The following is a 25,575-nucleotide window of genomic DNA, read 5'->3' as shown; positions in this document are numbered from 1 at the left end:
CCTCGCCGTCTTTGTTTGCTCGCCAGCCACCCTCGAGCTTATATATGCAGTAACCCTCGCCTCTCCTGTGGTCCGGCCGTGTTTGCATTAAGAAGCCTGTTAGTTACTGCTCCCCATCACGGTGAGGCATATTTCCTCGCAATCCCTCTTCCAATTTCGTTCTGTATGTTCCCAAATTGGCTATAAAATAACGGAGTGCATATATATGTTCATTATCTACCTTCCTTACTACATATAAGTTGTATTTGTTCCAATAAGTTACTGCCTATTTACAGATTGCGGGCCCGAGTCACACAAACTTAACAAATTAGCCGTACATTTTCTAAATTATTGCATGGCATGTTTAGAAAGCTTGATACCAAGTTGTTAGTTTTATGCTTATCCTCCTTTCCTGAGTTTCGCATGTGTTCTCTGTAGATGCCGAGTAGCAGCGACAACACTCATTCAGGCCATGTATCTTCATCTGATCCGGACAACCCTAGGTCTTCAGCAGATTGTGAGGGATCAAGTAGTCTTGAACGGGATAGAGCTGCAGCAATTACCCTTCCAGTCAGGACACGGAGGAACGCTCCAAGGAAGCCCACACACCAGCCTAAATTTGTATATGAAGTAACCGAGATTGATTTAAAGTCCTGGGCTCCAACTAAACCAAATAAAGAACGCATGAGGTTCAGGACTATGTTTGGATTTGTTGGCAGGGAAAGGCTCAACATTAATCTGCCGGGGTTTCGGAAGGCTGACACAGAAACACATCAAAGGATAGTCCGGGAGATCATGGATCACTTCAACGTTCCAGAGTAGTGGAGAATGTAGGTGGAACACGCTGCACTGAAGAAGGCTAGGGATGCTTGGAGAAACCGGAAGCATGTGTTGTACAAGAAGTACTTGAGTGAAGGCAAGGACCCAATCCCTGCATACCCCCAAATTACAAAGACAGACTGGGCAGAATTCAAAAGGGTCAGGGCAACTCCAGAGTTTTGCTGTGAAGAGTTTCAAGCAATCAGGACTTCAGAAGAAGAACATACACCCCCACCGTATGGGTGTGGTAGGATACTACGGCATGAAACTGATATGGGAACAGGAGGACAAAGAAGCAGTAGCTGCAGGTGGGAGTCTGGCCTTTAGTGAAATCAAGGGCGAACGCGTCAAAGAATACTTGTGGGCACGTGCAAAGAGGTGTGATGACGGAACTTATTACTTTGAAAACACACGTGACGCCAAACTGTATGAAGTGATGGTAGAGGCTTCCAAGATCCCTGGAAGGTTCTACAGGAACTCAGGGCCATGTGACATTCTGTCCATTGCTCTGGACACAAAAGAGCCCCCTGGCCATGCAAGGGGTATAGGTGTTAATGTCCCGCACAATAGGGCTTTCACATTCAGCAAAGAAGAGAGGCTCAACATGAAAAAAGCGAGGAGTGAAATGAAGTAGAATGCATTGTTTAAAAAGTTGAAGAAGGAGATTTATCCGACTGTTCGAAAGGATGTTGAGGAGTCAATGATGATGATGCAGAAGACTCTAACACTGACAGATAGCCAGCAGATGGGAGGGGAGGCGGGCATGGATGATGCTGCTTATTGTGCAACAACACTACACAAGAGTAGATGTGCATCAGCTGACCGCAGCGACACTGAGACTGCAACTGCTCGTGATGATGCTATATCTGATCTATCTGGAATGAAAGACAGACGGAAGGGTGTGCTTACACATTATGAAGGTACATTAAAATGTGCAACAGCCTGGGTTTGCCCACCCTTCTTGGAAGATGGCCTCTTCTTGGACAATGTGCCATTGAAGTCGGGCTGTGTGAAGTTCTATGCGACTGAAGTAAAGCCTGGATTCAATGAATTTGTCCTGAAGAATGTCCTAGGAGACTTTGATGAGCAAAGGACCTTGGGAGAAACACTGTTACATCACATCCAGTGGCCACGAAAGGAAATAGAGTTCATCGACACTGTTACATCACATCCAGTGGCCACGAAAGGAAATAGAGTTCATCGATGAGATTCCTGAAGCCCCACCAAGATCAACCACTATTGCCCCTCAACCGGTGACACTCTCCTTGCCAGAGCAGCTCTCACGGGCTGATGCAACAACCTGTGATCAGCCGGACCGACTTTGTGGCGTACAGGCCATGTCATCCTTCGCCCCAAAGAAGCTAGTGGCAAGGCCAACAACTACTGATGACGCACCACCGGTTCAGATGCCGGTCGCTGAAGCAGCGGGGGGATACCCAGCTGCAGCACATGCTCAACAGACCAACCTGGTGGAACAGACTGCTAAGCAGTCTGATGCTTCGGAACCGCCTACTAAGCAGTCTGTAGGTCCAGAACCGACTGTTCATCAGTCCGTCGGTCCACAGGCGCGTGATGAGCATACCAATGCGTCAGCACTTCCTGCTCAGCAAACCAACGCGTTGGCACGGCCTCCTCAGTGATAACCCACAAGTATAGGGGATCGCAACAGTTTTCGATAAGTAAGAGTGTCAAACCCAACGAGGAGCTAAAGGTAGAACAAATATTCCCTCAAGTCCTATCGACCACCGATACAACTCTACGCACGCTTGACGTTCGCTTTACCTAGAACAAGTAAACTAGAAGTACTTTGTAGGTGTTGTTGGATAGGTTTGCAAGATAATAAAGAGTACGAAAATAAAACTAGGGGCTGTTAAGGTAAAGAAGCAACTAAAGTAAATATAGCGAGTGTGGAAAAGTGGTGGTAGGAGTTGCGAAATTGTCCCTAAGCAATTGACTACTTTACTAGACCGATAGCAAGTATTATGTGGGAGAGGCCACTGCTAGCATGTCATCCCTGACTTGGAATTCTATGCACTTATGATTGGAACTATTAGCAAGCATCCGCAACTACTAACGTTCATTAAGGTAAAACCCAACCATAGCATTAAGTGATATTGGTCCCCCTTCAATCCCGTATGCATCAATTTCTATGCTAGGCTGAAGCTTCTGTCACTCTTGCCCTCCAATACATAGTCCTATCAACATAAAACTAACCCTAAGGTGTGATCCACGCGTGCGCTCATATGATGGGCACCAAAGGATAGCAACATAACCACAAGCAAATTAAATCAATCATAGCAATTCATTAACCATCGATAGGACAATGAAAATCTACTCAGACATCATAGGATGGCAACTCATCATTGGATAATAATATGAAGCATAAATCACCATGTTCAAGTAGAGGGTATAGCGGGTTGTGGGAGAGTGTACCACTGTAGATAGAGGAGGAAGGTGATGGAGATGTTGGTGAAGATGGCGGAGGTGTTGGTGTAGATCGCGGTGATGATGATGGCCCCCGGTGGCACTCCGGTGCCACCGGAAGCGAGGGGGGAGAGCCCCCCTCCTCCTTCTTCTTCCTTGACCTCCTCCCTAGATGGGAGAAGGGTTTCCCCTCTGGTCCTTGGCCTCCATGGCGCGGGAGGGACGAGAGCCCCTCCGAGATTGGATCTGTCTCTCTGTCTCTCTCTGTTTCTGCGTTCTCTGATTCTTCCCTTTCACCGTTTCTTATATTCCCGGAGATCCCTAATTCCGATTGGGCTGAAATTTTAACACGATCTCTATCCGGAAATTAGCTTTCTTGCGGCGAAAGAAGGGCACCAACCTCCTTACGGGGTGGCCACGAGGGTCAGGGGCGCGCCTGACACCCTGGGGCGCACCCCCTACCTCGTGGGCCCCTCGAGCATCGTCTCGCGTGGATTCTTCTTGCCAAAAATCATATATATTCCAAAAAAATCTCCGTCAGTTTTTATTTTGTTTGGACTCCGTTTGATATGGATATTCTGCAAAACAAAAAACATGCAACAAACGGGAACTGGCACTGGGCACTGGATCAATATGTTAGTCCCAAAAATAGTATAAAAAGTTGCCAAAAGTATATGAAAGTTGAATAATATTGGCATGGAACAATCAAAAATTATAGATACGACGGAGACGTATCAGCATCCCCAAGCTTAATTCCTGCTCGTCCTCGAGTAGGTAAATGATAAAATAATTTTTGTTGTGGAATGCTACCTAGCATAATCTTGATCATATGTCTAATCATGGCATGAATATTAAGACACGAGTGATTCAAAGCAATAGTCTATCCTTTGACATAAAAATAATAATACTTCAAGCCCACTAATAAAGCAATCATGTCTTTTCAAAATAACAAGGCCAAAGAAAGTTATCCCTACAAAATCATATAGTCTGGCTATGCTCCATCTTCACCACACAAAATACTCACATCATGCACAACCCCGATGACAAGCCAAGCAATTGTTTCATACTTTTGACGTTCTCAAACCTTTTCAACTTTCACGCAATACATGAGCGTGAGCCATGGACATAGCACTATAGGTGGAATAGAATATGATGATGGGGGTTATGTGGAGAAGACAAAAAGGAGAAAGTCTCACATCAACTAGGCGTATTAACGGGCTATGGAGATGCCCATTAATAGATATTAATGTGAGGAGTAGGGATTGCCATGCAAAGGATGCACTAGAGCTATAAGTATATGAAAGCTCAAACTGAAACTAAGTGGGTGTGCATCCAACTTGCTTGCTCATGAAGACCTAGGGCATTTGAGGAAGCCCAACGTTGGAATATACAAGCCAAGTTCTATAATGAAAATTCCCACTAGTATATGAAAGTGATAACTCAAGAGACTCTCTATATGAAGAACATGGTGCTACCTTGAAGCACAAGTGTGGTAAAAGGATAGTAACATTGCCCCTTCTCTCTTTTTCTCTCATTTTTTTATCTTTTTTTCTCCTTTTTTGGGCCTTCTCTTTTTTTTTGGCCTTTCTCTTTTTTATTTTTATTTTTTATTTTTTTTGTCCGGAGTCTCATCCCGACTTGTGGGGGAATCATAGTCTCCATCATCCTTTCCTCACTGGGGCAATGCTCTAATAATGATGATCATCACACTTTTATTTACTTACAACTCAATATTACAACTTGATATCTAGAACAAAGATATGGCTCTATATGAATGCCTCCGGCGGTGTACCGGGATGTACAATGATCTAGTGTAGCAATGACATCAAAAAACGGACAAGCCATGAAAACATCATGCTAGCTATCTTACGATCATGCAAAGCAATATGACAATGAATGCTCAAGTCATGTATATGATGATGATGATGGAAGTTGCATGGCAATATATCTCGGAATGGCTATGGAAATGCCATGATAGGTAGGTATGGTGGTTGTTTTGAGGAAGGTATATGGTGGGTTTATGGTACCGGCGAAAGTTGCGCGGTACTAGAGAGGCTAGCAATGGTGGAAGGGTGAGAGTGCGTGTAATCCATGGATTCAACATTAGTCATAAAGAACTCACATACTTATTGCAAAAGTCTATTAGTCATCGAAACAAAGTACTACGCGCATGCTCCTAGGGGGATAGATTGGTAGGAAAAGACCATCGCTCGTCCCCGACCGCCACTCATAAGGAAGACAATCAATAAATACCTCATGCTCCAACTTCGTTACATAACGGTTCACCATACGTGCATGCTACGGGAATCACAAACCTCAACACAAATATTTCTACAATCCACAACTACCCACTAGCATGACTCTAATATCACCAACTTTATATCGCAAAACTATTGCAAGGAACCAAACACATCATATTCAGTGATCTACGAGTTTTATGTAGGATTTTATGACTAACCATGTGAATGACCAATTCCTGTCATCTCTCTAAATAGATATAAGTGAAGCAAGAGAGTTCAATTCTTTCTACAAAAGATATGCCCACGCTCTAACAAATATAAGTGAAGCAAAAGAGCATTCTACAAATGGCGGTTGTCTAAGTGAAGAGAAACAGGCAATCCAAACTTCAAATGATATAAGTGAAGCACATGAAGCATTCTATAAAGCCATACTCAAAAGATATAAGTGAAGTGTAAAGAGCATTCTATAAATCAACCAAGGACCATCTCATACCAGCATGGTGCATAAAAAAATAAAAACCTAAATGCAAAAGACGCTCCAAGACTTGCACATATCGCATGAACGAAACGAATCCGAAAACATACCGATATTTGTTGAAGAAAGAGGGGATGCCTCTCCAGCATCCCCAAGCTTAGACGCTTGAGTCTCCTTGAATATTTACTTGGTGTGCCTCGGGCATCCCCAAGCTTGAGCTCTTGCCTCTCTTCCTTCTTCTCACATCGAGACTTTCTCGATCATCGAACAGTTCATCCACACAAAACTTCAACAGAAAACTCGGTAAGATCCGTTAGTATAATAAAGCAAATCACCACTATAAGTACTGTTGCAAACCAATTCATATTTTGTTTTTCATTCTGTCTACTGTAGTATAACTTTTTCATGGCTTAATCCACTGATATAAATTGATAGTTTCATCAAAACAAGCAAACTATGCATCAAAAACAGAATCTGTCTAAAACCGAACAGTCCGTAGCAATCTGGACATTCACCATACTTATGATACTTAAAAAATTCTGCCAAAATTAGGAAAAATAAAAAAATTGTACAGCAAGACAGTTCAAAAAGAATCAGAACCATTTTACGTTCCAGCTAAAAATGTAAAATCGCGCACTACAGCCAAAGTTTCTGTCATGCACCGCACAAACCAACAAGCATCGTAAACATCCCAAAGGCAAACCTTGGCACATTATTTTTATAATACAATGGAATTGTAAAAGGGGATAATTATTTTTGTTGAAAAGTTCTGTAATCAAGATTCACAAAGTTTCCGTGAGCATGAACAAAGTTCAAGGCTAGCTCCCACTTCAACAATGCTTGTCTTTCTCACTTTCGCTTTTCTTTTTGAAAAAGTTTTGGGTTCCCCTCTTTATTTTTGTTGTTTTTAAACTATATGAAAGCACTCAACAGAAATAAATGACTCTCTAAAACATCCGGGTTGTCTCCCTGGCAGCGCTTTCTTTAAAGCCATTAAGCTAGGCATATAGTGCTCAAGTAGTGAATCCACCCGGATCCCAAGGTGTATCAAAGCCAATTTTAATTAACAATGATTTGTAATTTAGTAGTGAGAACAAATCAACATATATCAAGCAATGACGAAGTCTAACTCTCTTCCTATGCATCGGCATGTCATAAAAGAACAATTCATGCATACATAGTAAAGGCCAATGCATAGTATAAACAGTTTCTTGCAATTTTATCATGTTGGAAACATAGAGAGGTGGAGATATAGTTCCTCTCTCATAATAATTGCAAGTAGGAGCAGCAAGCACATGCATATTATATTTATCGAAATCATCATGTGCAACGGTAAAAGGCAACCCATCAATATAATCCTTAATAAGTGCAAACTTCTCCGATATAGTATAATCGGGAGAATTCAAAAAGATAATAGGACTATCATGCGTGGGTGCAATAGCAATAATTTCATGCTTAACATAAGGAACTATAGCAAGTTCATCTCCATAAGCATAATTCATATTGGCATCTTGGCCACAAGCATAGCAAGCATCATCAAAAAGGGATATTTCAAGAGACTCAACGGGATCATAACAATCATCATAGCAATCATCCTTCGGTAAGCACGAAGGGGAATTAAACAATGTATGAGTTGAAGAGTTACTCTCATTAGAAGGTGGGCACGGGTAGCTAATCCGCTCTTCCTCCTTTTGTTCTTCACTCTCTTCCTCATCTTTTTCATCCAATGAGCTCACAGTTTCATCAATTTCTTCTTCCGTAGACTCCTACAAAATATTATTCTCTTCTTGGAAAGCGGAGTATTCCTCAATATATGGTTTAACATAAGCATTAGAAGCATAATTATCAACGTAATATTTAAGTATGGAAAAAATTTTAGATTGGTAAAGCATAGCATCATACTTTTCAATCAAAGAAGCAATTTCATAAGCACCCTTAAAAGCAACAAATTCTTCAATTTGTTGAACATCATAGTAACTATAAACACCCTTAGCATACGAAGATACGATTCCATTATCAATAAACTCACATTGTTAGGGAAGGTGTTTCTTAGGGTTTTCAGAACAACAAGTAAAATCATATATATATATATAACATAAATTCCAAGCATAGCATTGCAAACGATGAATTTGATCCAATAAACGTTTCCCTCTTTCAGATATACGGTGTCACACATAACAAGCATGCTCATCAAAAGATTTGCCCTCAACTAAGCTAGTTGGGGTTTCAGCCCGAGCACATAGGGATCGAAGATGATGCAAGTAAAAAGCTTCAGCAGTGTGATAGATTTTGAGTGGTTATTCAACCATTGGTTTAGTAGGTACAACTATTTTTTTTGGTATTTTGCGTTTCCTACCCATAACTAAATATAGAAAACAACTAAGAACAGCAAATAAAAATTACTTAGTGATAAAGCAAACAAGCACACACGAGAATATTCACCCCACGCTATTGCTCCCCGGCAACGGCTCTAGAAAAAGGTCTTGATAACCCACAAGTATAGGGGATTGCAACAGTTTTCGGTAAGTAAGAGTGTCGAACCCAACGAGGAGCTAAAGGTAGAAAAAATATTCCCTCAAGTTCTATCAACCACCGATACAACTCTACGCACGCTTGACGTTCGCTTTACCTAGAACAAGTATGAAACTAGAAGTACTTTGTAGGTTTTGTTGGATAGGTTTGCAAGATAATAAAGAGTACGAAAATAAAACTAGGGGCTGTTAAGGTAAAGAAGCAACTAAAGTAAATATAGCGAGTGTGGAAAAGTGGTGGTAGGAGTTGCGAAATTGTCCCTAAGCAATTGACTACTTTACTAGACCGATAGCAAGTATTATGTGGGAGAGGCCACTGCTAGCATGTCATCCCTGACTTGGAATTCTATGCACTTATGATTGGAACTATTAGCAAGCATCCGCAACTACTAACGTTCATTAAGGTAAAACCCAACCATAGCATTAAGTGATATTGGTCCCCCTTCAATCCCGTATGCATCAATTCCTATGCTAGGCTGAAGCTTCTGTCACTCTTGCCCTCCAATACATAGTCCTATCAACATAAAACTAACCCTAACGTGTGATCCACGCGCGCGCTCATATGCTGGGCACCAAAGGACAGCAACATAACCACAAGCAAATTAAATCAATCATAGCAATTCATCAACCACCGATAGGACAACGAAAATCTACTCAAACATCATAGGATGGCAACACATCATTGGATAATAATATGAAGCATAAAGCACCATGTTCAAGTAGAGGGTACAGCGGGTTGCGGGAGAGTGGACCACTGTAGATAGAGGGGGGAAGGTGATGGAGATGTTGGTGAAGATGGCGGAGGTGTTGGTGTAGATCGCGGTGATGATGATGGCCCCCGGTGGCACTTCGGTGCCACCGGAAGCGAGGGGGAGAGAGCCCCCCTCCTTCTTCTTCTTCCTTGACCTCCTCCCTAGATGGGAGAAGGGTTTCCCTTCTGGTCCATGGCCTCCATGGCACGGGAGGGGCGAGAGCCCCTCCGGGATTGGATCTGTCTCTCTGTCTCTCTCTGTTTCTGCGTTCTCTGATTCTTCCCTTTCACCGTTTCTTATATTCCCGGAGATCCGTAACTCCGATTGGGCTGAAAGTTTAACACGATCTCTATCCGGAAATTAGCTTTCTTGCGGTGAAAGAAGGGCACCAACCACCTTACGGGGTGGCCACGAGGGTCAGGGGTGCGCCTGACACCCTGGGGCGCGCCCCCTACCTCGTGGGCCCCTCGAGCATTGTCTCGCGTGGAGTCTTCTTCCCAAAAATCATATATATTCCAAAAAAAATCTCCGTCAGTTTTTATTCCGTTTGGACTCCGTTTGATATGGATATTCTACGAAACAAAAAACATGCAACAAACAGGAACTGGCACTAGGCACTGGATCAATATGTTAGTCCCAAAAATAGTATAAAAAGTTGCCAAAAGTATATGAAAGTTGAATAATATTAGCATGGAACAATCAAAAATTATAGATACGACGGAGACGTAGCACTCAGCACACCGACAAGTTGGCACCACTTGGGCAGAAACCCGACATAGCTTCAACTCATGGTCAGCAGTCCGATGCCTCTGCTCCTACAACCCAGTAGTCCGTCACTAAAGCACCGCTAGCTCAGCAGTCCGGCATTGATAGACAGTCTGCTAAGAAGTCCGTCCAAGCTTCATCGTCTGCTCCGCTATCTACCGTGCAGGCAACCAGACGTTCTGCCAGAAATGCTTCAAGTACCAGGAAGGAAGTGGCCAAAAAGGCTACACCCGCGACCACGAGGAAGCGCGGCGGGAAAGTGAAGATGAAAGAGAACGATTGCCTCTTACTTAAAGCACTCATCGCCCAGAACCAAATTAACAGCAGCTTGTTCGAATCGAGGAGTAATATTATTTCTGACACCATGGATTATGAAGAAGTAGAATTGTTGCTTGCTAAAAGAAAAGCAGACATACTTGAAGCACGCAATTATGTCCATGGCCAGCCATTTCTTGTTGGAGAATACTTTGATGAGTGCAGCTCCAGTTGCCGCGAGTTACATGAATATTGCATGGATCAAATGTCAGAAGGTCATCACCATTTGCTAGTCCACTACAAAAGAGATCATTTCTAACACGATGTTGGTTCCATCATTGTGAGTTTTGAGGACTTACATCTCTTCTTCAACTTCAATGTTGTCGATGCCACTCTTGTTAGATGCGTGATTTTGTAAGTACTTAACAAACTCTGATCAACTTCTCCATACAAGGCTGTAAATGATAAACAGCTAAGTGCATTTTATTCCTCTTAGGGGATTGAACGCGCAGAGAAGACAAAGTGAGAGTGTGTATTCCATAGATCCTGCATTAGCAAATGGCACAACATTACATGAAAAGAACCGACGGGAGTGGTCCATTAACACGGCCGTCCGTATCTTCAAAAACACTTCCCATGCAGAATCATTTCTCTGGCCATATCATGAAGTGTAAGTCAAGTAAACAACCACGCATACACTGATTGTCTTTCAGATTTCGACATCATTCGTAAGTTCATGGCTTTCTTAATATGTAGCAAGCACTGGATATTGGCATTCATTGTTCCAAAGAAGAACACAGTTTACTACATCGATTCTCTCAGAGAGTCAACAAACGCTCAGGATATGATGCATCTTCAGCAATTCTTGGATAGGTATTGAATTCTATGATGCTGAAATTAATTTGCGTTCATATCTGGTTCAATAATTGATGTTGTCAAAATTCGTCATCATTTGCAGTGTGCTCGCATTGTGGGAAACTAAAACAGGGAACCTGTTCAAGAGGAAATTACCTCTCCAACACGATATCGTTTCTCCAGTAACACACCGAAATCCATTATTTTCGGAAAATTTATCCAATAGTCTGCAAATACCTTTACTGACGCTAGTCAAATGTTCAAGCTTCTAAATAAACCTCTTTCTATTTTTTCCAAAGAAAAAATAATACATTTAACACCGATTAGGTTGTTCTTAACACGACAAATACATGACTAATTCTGTACAAAAAAATTCAGTGTCCTCAACAAGAAACAGGGACCAACCTTTATGGATACTATGCTTGCAGACACATGATCTCCATCTGCAAATCTGCTGATAGTTGTGATGATCCTCGCGAATTAGTACCAGTAAGTCTATCTTAATTAATATCTTCTACTCCACTCATATGGCACATTCTGATCTTAAAAATACCGCAGCTCATCTTAAAACCGAGGACCCCTGAACCGCTCCCGGCTGGTGAATTGCTGATGGTTCGGAGATTTATCAGTGACTTCTTCCTAGATGACTACATCAATCCCACTGGTGATAATGAAGATTTCAGCATGCCTTCTCCTGAAACATTGAGTAAGAGTTAGCCGTAAAACATATAACGCATGGATCCATTTTTTCCATCTGATGAGGTTTTCGTATTTTATACACCATGATTAATTATGTAATGCATATATGTGTGGACAAATCATTGAAATTTAGCTGTCATATGTTCAATTGCAATTGTTGCGAAATCTGATGAATGTTCTTCCTGTGGATTCAAAATGGGATATTTATGTTTATTTGTTCAATTGAATATTGTGGTGAATTTGCTTTTTGCGTGCCGATTCAAATTGGGATATTTTTATTTTAACCTGGCAATTGCTCCGCACACGGTTCAACTAAATGAGTGTGTGTGATCCACATCGGAAAGCATACATCAATCGTATTGGAACCGTCGGTGATACACAGCAGACCTCAAACAATTCGCAGCACTACTACGTGTGCGTAGGTTCTCCAGAACCGTTTGTGATATCGCGTTATCGCACACGAGAACTGGGAGTAAACCGTTCCCAATGCAAAATACAATCCTAGTCGCATTTTTTTAAGAAACATGTGGGGTCCCAAACAAAAAGCACACATCACTCTTGCGGCAACCGTTGGTGATACCTAACAAATCACAAACAGTCTGCAACACTTGTATGTGTGTGAAGGGGCTCCTGAACCGTTTGTGATAGAACATTATCGCAGACGGTAATTGTTGGAAAACGTGTGCGATGGAGTCTAGCATGGCAGACAGGTTACGCAGAAAACTCATGTGCGATAGGGCACAAATCACACACAGTTCATATGTTGGCCCGTGTGCCTTACATATTGCTTCCCAAACGGTTCGTTATGACAGACCGTATGGTTTCACTGCATCATTAGAAACGCTTAATCACCGGTACCACACATGCGGAAGAATTTAGTGTGTGCTGCATCGCACATGATTACATTTTGGAAGGCCTCTAGATCACTGATCCATATCCCCAACGGTTTCTGGGTCGTGTGGGAAGGACCCCCTATCGCACACACTCACTTGGTGACGGTTCCGAAGGCCGTCACGAAAAGGGGTAAAAACCCGTTTGTTTAGGACCGACACGCACAAGTGAAAACTGAAATGAAAAATTATCATTTTTCACACAGAATGGCATTTGTGATGTACTGTCAAAAGATAAGAGTGGCAAAAGTGAGATTTCAAATTCTAGAGTGGCATAAGTAAAGTGGGCAAAAACTAGAGTGGCAAAAACAAAATTTTCCCATATTTTTATTCACCACATGATATGTGTTTTGCTTGTAGCGTCTTGTATAATTTGAGTCTTTGCTTTTTAGTTTGCCACAATCATGCTTGTTGTACACACCTTTTGAGAGGACCACACATGATTCGTGATTTATTAGAATACTCTACATGCATCACTTATATCTTTTGAGCTAGGCAATTTTGCTCTAGTGCTTCACTTATATCTTTTTAGAGCATGGCGGTGGTTTTATTTTATAGAAATTGTTGAACTCTCATGCTTCATTTATATTATTTTGTGAGTCTTTAAACAGCATGGTTATTTGCTTTGGTTATAAATTTAGTCCTATATGATAGGCATCCAAGAGGGATATAATAAAAACTATCATATAAAGTGCATTGAACACTATGAGAAGTTTGATTCCTTATGATTGTTTTGAGATATAAAGATGGTGATATTAGAGTCATGCTAGTGAGTAATTGTGAATTTGAGAAATACTTGTGTTAAGGTTTGTGAGTCCCGCAGCATGCATGTATGGTGAACCGTTATGTAACGAAGTTGGAGCATGAGATATTTTTTGTTTGTCTTCCTTATGAGTGGCGGTCGGGGACAAGCGATGGTCTTTTCCTACCATTCTACCCCCCTAGGAGCATGCGCGTAGTTCTTTGTTTTGATGACTAATAGATTTTTGCAATAAGTATGTGGGTTCTTTATGACTAATGTTGAGTCCATGGATTATACACACTCTCACCCGTCCACCATTGCTAGCCTCTCTAGTGCCGTGCAACTTTCACCGGTACCATAAACCCACCATATACCTTCCTCAAAACAGTCACCATACCTACCTATTATGGCATTTCCATAGCCATTCCGAGATATATTGCCATGCAACTTTCCACCGTTATGTTTCTTATGACACATTCCATCATTGTCATATTTCTTTGCATGAACATGTAGTAGACATCGGATTTGTGGCAAAGCTGCCTTTCATCATTTTTTATACATGTCGCTCTTGATTCATTGCACATCCCGGTACACCGCCGGAGGCATTCACATAGAGTCATATTTTGTCCAAAGTATCGAGTTGTAATTCTTGAGTTGTAAGTAAATAAAATTGTGATGATCTTCATTATTAGAGCATTATCTGATGTGAGGAAAGGATGATGGAGACTATGATTCCCCCACAAGTCAGGATGAGACTCCAGACGAAAAATAAAATAAAATAAGAGGCCAAAAAATGAGAGAAGGCCCAAATAATAAATGAGAGAAAAGAGAGAAGGGGCAATGTTACTATCCTTTTACCACACTTGTGCTTCAAAGTAGCACCATGATCTTCATGATAGAGAGTCTCCTATGTTATCACTTTCATATACTAGTGGGAATTTTTCAATATAGAACTTGACTTGTATATTCCAACTATGGGCTTCCTCAAATTTCCCTAGGTCTTCATGAGCAAGCATGTTGGATGCACACCCACTTAGTTTTCTTTTTGAGCTTTCATTAACTTATTCTGTAGTGCATCCGTTGCATGGAAATCCCTACTCATTCACATTGATATCAATTGATGGGCATCTCCATAGCCCGTTGATATGCCTAGTTGATGTGAGACTATCTCCCTCTTTTTGTCTTCTCCACAACCACCTTCTATTCCACCTATAGTGCAATGTCCATGGCTCACGCTCATGTATTGCCTGATAGTTCAAAAGGTTTGAGAATGTCAAAAGTATGAAACAATTGCTTGGATTGTCATCGGGGTTGTCAATGATTTGAGTATTTTGTGTGATGAAGATGGAGCATAGCCAGACTATATGATTTTGTAGGGATAAGCTTTCTTTGGCCATGTTATTTTGAGAAGACATAATTGCCTTGTTAGTATGCTTGAAGTATTATTGTTTTTATGTCAAAAGTAAACTTTTGTTTTGAATCTTATGGATCTAAACATTCATGCCACAATAAATAAAATTACATGGATAAATATGTTAGGTAGCATTCCATATCAAAAATTCTGTTTTTATCATTTACCTACTCGAGGACGAGAAGGAATTAAGCTTGGGGATGCTTGATACGTCTCCAACGTATCTATAATTTTTCATTGTTCCATGCTATTATATTATCTATTTCGGATGTTTTATATGCTATTTTATATTATTTTTGGGACTAACCCATTAACCTAGAGCCTAGTGCCAGTTCCTGTTTTTTCCCTGTTTTTGAGTTTCACGGAATAGGAATAACAAATGGGGTCCAAATGGAATAAAACCTTTGCGATGATTTTTCTTGGACCAGAAGACAACTAGGAGACCTGTAGATGAAGTCGGAGGAGCCCCGAGGCGGCCACAAGGACGGAGGGCACGCCCAGGGGGTAGGGCGTGCCCCCCACCCTTGTGGGCTCCTCGTGCACCTCTTGACCTAATTTTTTTGCCCATATATTCCCATATATCCCCAAACCAACAGGGGCATCCACGAAAACACTTTTCCACTGCCGCAACCTTCTGTACCCGTGAGATCCCATCTAGGGACCTTTTCCAGCAGCCTGCCGGAGGGGGAATCGATCACGGAGGGCTTCTACATCAACTATATTGCCCTCCGATGAAGTGTGAGTAGTTTACCTCAGACCTATGGGTCCATAGCTAGTAGCTAGATGGCTTCTTCTCTCTCTTTGGTTCTCAGTACCATGTTCTCCTCGATGTTCTTGGAGTTATATTCGATGTAATACTTTTTTGCGATGTGTTTGCCGAGATCCAATGAATTGTGGATTTATGATCAACTTATCTATGAATATTATTTGAATCTTCTCTGAATTCTTTTATGAATGATTTGATATATTTGTAATTCGCTTCGAACTATCGGCTTAGTTTGGCCAACTAGATTGGTTTTTCTTGCAATAGGAGAAGTGCTTAGCTTTGGGTTCAATCTTGCGATGTCCTTTCCCAATGACAATAGGGGCAGCAAGGCACGTATTGTATTGTTGCCATCGAGGATAAAATGATGGGGTTTTCATCATATTGCTTGTGTTAATTCCTCTACATCATGCCATCTTACTTAATGCGTTACACTGGTCTTCATGAACTTAATACTCTAGATGCAGGCAGGAGTCGGTCGATGTGTGGAGTAATAGTAGTAGATGCAGAATTGTTTCGGTCTACTTGACACGGACATGATGCCTATATTCATGATCATTGCCTTAGATATCGTCATAACTTTGCGCTTTTCTATCAATTGCTCGGCAGTAATTTGTTCACCCACCGTGTTATTTACTATCTTGAGAGAAGCCTCTAGTGAAACCTATGGCCCCGGGTCAATTTTCCATCATATAAGTTTCTGATCTACAATATTAGTTTCCAATTTACTATTTTTGCAATATTCTACTTTTCAATCTATAAACCAAAAATACCAAAAATATTTACTTTATCATTTATCTATCTCTATCAGATCTCACTTTTGCAAGTAACGGTGAAGGGATTGACAGCCCCTTCATCGCATTGGGTGCAAGTTGTTTGATTGTTTGTGCAGGTATTCGGTGATTTGTGCGTGCTCTCCTACTGGATTGATACCTTGGTTCTCAAACTGAGGGAAATACTTATCTCTACTTTATTGCATCGCCTTTTCCTATTCAAGGGAAAAACTAACGGAAGCTCAAGAAGTAGCACGTGGTCTTGGATGCGATGAAGCCTTTGCTTCATAGGCAGTTGTCCAGACGTGGCTTGCAAGATATGTTCCCGTCTAGACCGAGCACGAGTTCCTGTGAGCCTGCTGGTACATTACTTGTAGTAGTAGACTCTGCAAGTGGGGGCGACAACATTGGGGAAGTTCTTTGTTGGTGGTCCTCCTTTGAGTACCGAGTCGTGATTTACAGGGTGAAAACTCAATGTCTAGCCTTTATTGGTTGTGCCTTGCAGTGACCTTGTTGAAGGCATTGTTTTAGGAACGCGGTCTTTCTCGAGTGTGAAAACCTATGATCTTTGATCGTGCAATGTCAATGCTTGTGCATTGTTTCCTTCTTGAAGGCGTTGCTTTCGGAGAACCTTCTTTCTAGTCCAGGTGTTGTCTTTGGTGGTGGTTAGAGTGCTGCTACTATGGACGATTGATCACTCTGGCAGGGTTTTTAGATATCTTGTTGGTGTAGTGGCTGGGTGTAATTGATATCTACTTGATATTGATATATTCCCATTTCAAAAAAGGTCATTTCGTGAAGGTTCTTTTTCAAACTTGTGTTATTGCAAGTTTATTATTTTCCCATTAACTAGTTCACATAAGATGGCTCAATGCAAAAGGATTTAAAATTTTGAGCCTTTTCTTTCTTTGTTTATTTTTCAGAATGTGGTCAAACTTGCAAGGTTGACCATTCTTACCAGATGGTTGGGAATTTCAACTTTGGTTGTGCCCAATGCCACTGGTACAGCGAGGTGCTATACAAACGGTTTTTCACCCCTTTCCGCGAGGGCATTTGGAACCGTCGTCAAGTGAGTGTGGGCGATAGGGGGTCCTTTCCACATGACTCAGAAACCGTCGGGGATAGGCCCTCCGGCCACACACGCTCAGCAAAATGAGGTCATGTGCTACTAGAGAGCGATCAAATACGATTATACGTACATTTGTATTAAAAAAGAATACAAATATACATGCCAAACAAATTGTTTCTAGTCGTAAGTACATCCTACAAAGTCAGTCCCGGCTAAACATTTCCGTTCGTATGTACATTCCACATAGTCAATCCAAGGAATACGTTCCCATCAGTATGTACATCCCACATTGTAAATCCAAGAAGTACGTTTCCGTTCGTATATACGTCCCACACAGTTACTCCAAGGAAAACGTTTCCATTCGCATGTACATCACACAGAATTTTCCCCATTAAATCGTTTGTGATAGCGTTGCCATTGCACATGATATTAACAATTTTACCGTTTGCATTATTGAATGCATCACACACGATGCATAGAAGAAACTGTGTCGCATAGGCTGTCCATCACACACACTTTTTATGTGGTAAACGTTTGCGTAAGGTGGCCTAATGTAAACAGTTTTCAAGAGGAAGTCATGTGTGATTGTTCATTGATCCAACACGGTTTATTGCCAGAAACTATGTGTATTTCCTGAGGTCATCGCCCATGGTGTTTTCTCAGTAACCATTTGCAATAGAAAAACCCAATTAGCAGGCTAATCGGCCATTAGCAGGATAATTATCCTATTATTAATAACTCACTTATTACTCTAATTTACATTTCATATTAAGCACATAATATATTTCATTTTTGTATTAAGGAAGCATTTCATAATTGAAATACATCAGAGTACAACATCATATAGCTTCAGCACTCAGCTACCCCATTACACAACTACACCAGCACCAAGTTTCACATGCAACATATCTATAACCTTTCGATTTAGCATCATAGACGGTACATAGACAGATCAATCTCATCTGGAAAACTACTGAAGCAGAAGGCAAATATTGAGCCTTCATTGATGTTGAAGGTCTTTGCAACTTTAGGCCAATGCGTGTGGATGATTGACCGTCCATCCTTCGTCCTCTTCAGGTAGACTTCAATATTTAAACGTGGGTGTTGTATGAATACCTTCCTCGCCTCCTGACCATACAGGTGGTTTGAGAGGTAATCGTTAGTGAAATGCTTTGGAAAGGCCTGAAATCAGGGATGTGCATAAATATCTTCTCTAGATTGGAAATGGGGCAAAGGAATAAAAAATCCAAGGTATAATAGTTAGTATCATCCTGTAGTGAATTGATGTCTTGTTCATTGTGCAGACAAAGATCTTGTTGTTTTTTGTCGCTAATTTCTTTATCCTAACTATCTTTCTGAGTTTCTTGACTTGATTGATATTCATGGACAACTCATTTCCCCGTATGCAAAAAGGGTCGAACAGTGAGTCAAAACCTCTGAAAGCAAGACCTCCATGTGCAAAACCAAATTGTTAAAAACCTAAATATCAGAATGGTTCCTGCAATTGCACAATAATGTGGTATTAGACAAAGGACCATGCATGTGCCAACCTCAATTGTAAACCATAGTGCTTCCCATTGTTTCCCTACAACACATATAAGGTAGTTAGTGATCAGGTTAAGTGAGGGTTCGCATGCTATCAGTAAAATATGTTGTTGAAAAGTAAGCACATTGCAGATTCATCAGTTTAATTCAAGCCACATGGAAAACTCATTTATCCAAAGCAAGCATGATTAAGAACTAGGAAATATAACAATTGTATATGTTTCTCATGTATTAAGTGCAGCCAAATTCGATTTATTCCTCACATGCGCAACAATACAAAATTCTACCCACGACAATTGGACATCGCATTGCAGAATTGAACCAAGCAGTTAAGTAAACACCACAACGGATGAACCAAACATTAACTGAGCACCACATTGCATAATATAACATACTCCTAATAGAAGATCAGACAGTTAACCAAACCAAGCATGCCTAATAACTTGGAAATATAGCAATTGTATTTGTTTCTCATGTATTTAGTACAACCAAATTCGATTTATTTCTCACATGGTATACAATAACAATATGCACCCACAACAATTGAACATCGCATTTCGGAATTGAACCAAATAGTTGACTAAACACCACAACAAATGAACTGAATCTTAACTGGGCACCGCATTGCACAATATATAACATACTAGAAGATCAGACAATTAATCAAACCAAGAATGCTTGGCAACTTGGAAATAAAGCAATTGTATTTGTTTCTCATGTATTTTGTAAAGATAAATTCGATTTATTTATCACATGGGAGACAATACAAAATTGCACCCTGAAGAATTGAACATCACATTTGCAGAGTTGAACCAAATAGTTAACTGAACACGACAACTAATTAACCAAACAGTTAATAAGTGAGCACCACATTGCACGACACATAGAACATATACACTAGACCAACAGATTGCATGGTAAAAGTAGATATGACAGTTCAGTAGAATTTGTTAAGAAAATGCAGGAGCAGCACATGCAACGGGTAAACCGAGCATGCTTAACCGGCGTAGCTAGCAAACTGAACATAGGTCCTTATAGTGAGCTAATAACATAAGCTACTCCTCGTCGTCGGAGATATCGATGATGATTGGCTCCTTGGACTTGGAAGAGGGCGAGGCCTCCACATCGTGGGTGCCCTCGTCGTAGTGGTGAGTTGCCTGAGCTGCTGCGGGCACCAACCTGCTGGCTCTCGAGTTGAGGTAAGCACAGGCATGCTAAGAAAACACCTCGTAGTCTTCGTCGAAGGCCCCGACAGTGGCCTTGAGGAAACACCACGAACTGTCGTTTAAAGTAGCCAACAACATTGCAACGTCGGTGTGCGAGGCATCGACGGTGGCCTCAACGATGAGGTGCCCATCCAAGATCTAGGGATTGGCACGAATGGCAACCTTCGCGACCTCATCCGCATGTGCGATCACGGTTTGCTTCTCCGCTGCCAAATGCTCCTTGAGCTCCTGGCTATATTGCGTGCACCATGGCTTAGGGCTTCTCTTATTTGGGGGAGTGATACGTCTCCAATGTATCTACTTTTTATCACGCTTTTCCTCTTGTTTTGGACTCTAATTTGCATGATTTGAATGAAACTAACCTCGGACTGATGTTGTTTTCAGCAGAACTACCATGGTGTTGTTTTTGTGTAGAAATAAAAGTTCTTGGAATGGAACGAAACTTTTTAAGGATTTTTTATACCAATAATAAGAATTTCTCGAGCCAAGACCTGCCGAAGAGGGGCACCTAGGTGGGCACAACCCACCAGGGTGCGCCCCCTCTCCTGGCGCGCCCAGGTGGGTTGTACCCACCTGGTGGCCCCGCTGACGACCCCCCTAATACTATAAATTCACATATTTCTAGAAAAAAATCAGGGAGAAAGAACTATTGCGATCCACGAGATGGAGCCGCCGTCAGGCCCTGTTCTTCCTCGGGAGGGCAGATCTGGAGTCAGTTTGGGGCTTCGGAGAGGGGGATCTTCGATCTTCGTCATCACCAACCTATCTCCATCGCGAATTCCATGATCCTCCCCACCAGGATTGAGTAATTCCTTCGTAGGCTCGCTGGTCGGTGAGGAGTTGGATGAGATTCATCATGTAATCGAGTTAGTTTTGTTAGGGCTTGATCCCTAGTATCCACTATGTTCTTAGATTGATGTTGCTATGACTTTGGCATGCTTAATGCTTGTCAATTTGGGCTCGGGTGCCATGATTTTAGATCTGAACCGTTTATGAATTCATCATTATATCCATGTTTTAGATCCGATCTTGCAAGTTATAGTCACCTACTACGGTTATGATCCGGCAACCCCGGAGTGACAACAACCGGACCCACTCCCGGTGATGACCATAGTTTGAGGAGTTCATGTATTCACTATCTGTTAATGCTTTGTTCTGGTTCTCTATTAAAAGGAGGCCTTAATATCCCTTAGTTTCCAATATGGACCCCGCTGCCACGGGAGGGTAGGACAAAAGATTGCATGCAAGTTCTTTTAATAAAGCACGTATAACTATTTACAAAATACATGCCTACATTATATCGATGAACTGGAGCTAGTGCCGTATCGCCCTAGGTTATAACTGTCTCATGATGAATATCATCCAACAAGTCATCAATCCAATGCCTACGAATTTCTCCTTATTGATCTTGCTGCGTTACTATTGCTATCGTCACTGTTACACTTGCTACAAATTACTGCTATCACTGTTACTGTTGCTATTGTCACTACTATGAAACCTATCAAACTACTTTGCTAGTGATCATATTGCTGCAGATAATTAATCTCCAGGTGTGGTTGAATTACAACTCAGCTGCTAATACCTTCAAATATTCTTTGGCTCCCCTTATGTCGAATCTATAAATTTGGCTTGAATACTCTACCCTCGAATACTGTTGCGATCCCCTATACTTGTGGGTTATCAGGGAGGGGTCAGTGATTTGGGTGGAAGGTGTTGCGCCAGCGGTCGGGGCATGTGGGATGTGGAAGGAGGAGGAGGATGGGGTCGGGTGGTGATTACCTGCCTGGATTGACGAGACCGAGCAGCGTGAAGGAGGGTCGCCGGCGAGGAGGTGGCACTGCAAGCAAGGAGTGAAGGTTTCAACTTGGAAAGGAAGGCGGAAACCGGGGAAATGTGGCTTTTGGTAAGGGGGAGGGCGCGGGAAGGTAGATATTTCCGTGAAAGCCAAATTTTTTGGATCGGTGCATCCTACTTCTTGAGCTTGCGTTGGTTTTTCCCTTGAAGCGGAAAGCGTGATGCAGCAAAGTAGAGATAAATATTTCCCTCAGTTAGAGAACCAAGGTATCAATCTAGTAGGAGGTACAAGCAAGTCTCCAATCTATGCACCTGCACAAACAATCAAACACTTGCACCCAACGCGATAAAGGGGTTGTCAATCCCTTCACGGTCAATTGCAATGGTGAGATCTGATAGAGATAGGTATAAAAGATTACTGAAATATAAACCTAAATAAAAGTAAATAAATTACAGCAAAGTATTTTTGGGTTTTTTGGTTTATAGATCTGAAAATATAAGATGGAAAATAGACCCGGGGGCCATAGGTTTCACTAGAGGCTTCTCTCTGGAAGGCAAATAATACGGTGGGTGAACAAATTATTGTCGAGCAATTGATAGAAAAGCGCAAAGTTATGACGATATCGAAGGCAATGATTATGCATATAGGCATCACGTCCATGTCAAGTAGACCGACTCTTGCCTGTATCTACTACTATTACTCCACACATCGACTTCTATCCAGCATGCATCTAGAGTATTAAGTTCATAAAGAATGGAGTAACACCTTAAGTAAGATGACATGATGTAGAGGGATAAACTCAAGCAATATGATGAAATACCCATCTTTTTATCCTTGATGGAAACAATACAATATGTGTCTCGCTACCCCTACTGTGTCACTGGGTAAAATCTCGCAAGATTGAACGCAAACTAAGCACCTCTCCCATTGCAAGAAAAACCAATCTAGTTGGCCAAGCCAAACCGATAATTCGAAGAGAAATTCAAACATATCAAATCATGCATATAAGAATTCAGAGGAGATTTAAATAATATTCATAGATAATCTAATCATAAATCCACAATTCATCGGATCTTGACAAACACACCGCAAAAGAATATTACATCGGATAGATCTCTAAGAACATCGAGGAGAACATGGTATTGAGAATCAAAGATAGAGAAGAAGCCATCTAGCTACTAGCTATGGACCTATAGGTCTGATGTAAATTACTCGCGCTTCATCGGAAGTGCAATAGGGTTGATGTAGATGCCCTCCGTGATCGAATCCCCCTCTGGCAGATCGCCAGAAAATGCCCCAAGATGGGATCTCACGGGAACAGAAGGGTGCGCTGGCGGAAAAGTATTTTCATGGATGCTTCTGAGGGTTTGGGAATATTTGGGAATTTATAGGCCGTGGAATAGGGTTAGAGGACCTCCGAGGGACCCAGAAGGCAGGGGGCACCTTGCACCCATGCCATCGCCTCAGGACTCTTCTGACTTGGTTCTCAAGTCCTACATGTGTCTTCTGGTCCAGGAAAACTCATCGTCAAGTTTTATTCCGTTTGGACTCCGTTTGATATTCCTTTTCTGCGAAACTCAAAAATAAGGAAAAAAACAGAAACTAGCACTGGCTCTGTGTTAATAAGTTAGTCCCAAAAATAATATAAAATAGCATATTAATGCATATAAAACATCCAAAACAGATAATATAATAGCATGGAACAATCAAAAATATAGATACGTTGGAGACGTATCAGTGCAGCAAAAGAAACTGGCGCGCAAAGTGTCATCAGACACGGTACCTTATTCAGCACAGTGTACGATATGTGAAAATCACAAATGATTCTTATAGCTTACCCCATGTGTGATGAGTTTGAGCGTGCAAATTTTGGTCCAAATTTCCCTAGTTACAGTGGCCATCCACGTCATTGCATAATTTGGGTACACAAAGGAGACTACAGTACACCCACACTTCTTAATCGGGCAAGTTCAGCAATTAAAGAGAGCTAGCTAACCTAAACATTACTCTAACAAATTAAATACCGGTGCTCTTAATTAGAAAACAAAGAGTACTACTCTGGCTGGTGCTCGTCGATATCCGCCGCCTCCTCCATGTCCAGCTCGCGCTCAACGATCTCCTGGGGATGGGGCTCCATGGCTTCCATTGCGCCATACTCGGCAAGCATCTCGTCATCCGCGTCTGCCATCTCTTTGGAAAAGGCCGCCACGAGCTAGGCATGGGTGGCCTCGATCTGGGCTTGGACGGGCTCTGTCATGGCAAGGCATGCCACAGAGGAACGGATGGCTGCTCGAATGTTCTCGGCGATTGCCAACTCTTCGGCCGTGGGTTGCCTACCGTTGTCGGAGAAGCTTCATTCAATTTGTGTGTTGACCGCCAGGAGATGGGCGTGGGCGGCCTCGACATGGTCGTGGGAGGCCTCCATCAGGGCTAAGGCCGCCGCTGCAGAACGGACAGCTACCGTGCGGTTCTCGCTAGTTGCTATCCCCGAGACAGATGTTGCTGCTGCCACCTGAGAAGCAACTTCGGTCGTTAGGGCTGCCTTGGCCGCTCGGTCGCAGATTGTGGCTGCGCTCACGCATATTGTTAGCACGTGCATGGCGGCTGTGGCCGTGCTGTCACCGGAGTGGGCCGCCGAAATTGCCCTTATGACACGGGTCAACGTCCCCATCTTTCACCAGCGATGATTGAACAGTGAAATGATATTTGGGGAGCGAGCTAGTGTGCTTGAGACGCCGGCTGTGGACTGTAGCCGACACACCTTCTCTGATAAGCCCTATGCGTACTATACTCCGACAGTGCTCCAACATATTTTATACTGCATCTCGCACGGTTGGTGATAATAAATTGTGTGTGATCTACTTGATTTTTCGTCTTGGTTTCAATTACATAACGCGGTCACAGCGGCAATGGAGGGTGTTTGAATTGCTAGAACTTTTATCTGCAGTGAACATGCAACTATAAGTGTGTCGTCAAAAAAATTGGAATTATTCAGGGTTCGTTTGAACATTTTTTATACATTAACTTGGTTTTCTAGGCATTTCAGGTGCATAATTCAAAATTAAACTACATGCACATGCTCCGGTGCACCAAAATGGGTTGTAAAATCGTATATGTGTCTATGGGTTTATGCTTACGTCCCATGCAAGAAATGGGGATGAATTTCAAACACCACGGCACCATGGCTCTCCGGTAAATGTTGAGGTACTTGCTTTTGTAATTCTAGTAAATCCAAAACTCATCTAAAATTCATGAACCTTGGCATGCTATCATGGAATGGCATCAACATGCTGGGGTAAAGAATATTATCCCATTTAGGGCAGGTTATGGTATAAGCTTCTCACAAATCAGTGCTTCTCACACGAAGCCCCATGGTTCTGGTAGGGAAACGTGTCACCTATGTGGACAAAATGATATTTGTCGCCTCTTCTTGCTTTCAATTTTTTTTATGGTGTCAACATAGAACAACAGGAGCGTCGTGTTCAATTTTGGAATTTTTTGGGGGTCATTTGGACATTTTTATACGTTGACTGAGTTTTCTAGGCATTTTTGTGCATAATTCAAAAT

Source organism: Triticum urartu, chromosome 2 (assembly GCF_003073215.2).
Source record: "Triticum urartu cultivar G1812 chromosome 2, Tu2.1, whole genome shotgun sequence".
NCBI lineage: Eukaryota > Viridiplantae > Streptophyta > Magnoliopsida > Poales > Poaceae > Triticum > Triticum urartu.
This window is presented reverse-complemented; position numbering follows the sequence as displayed.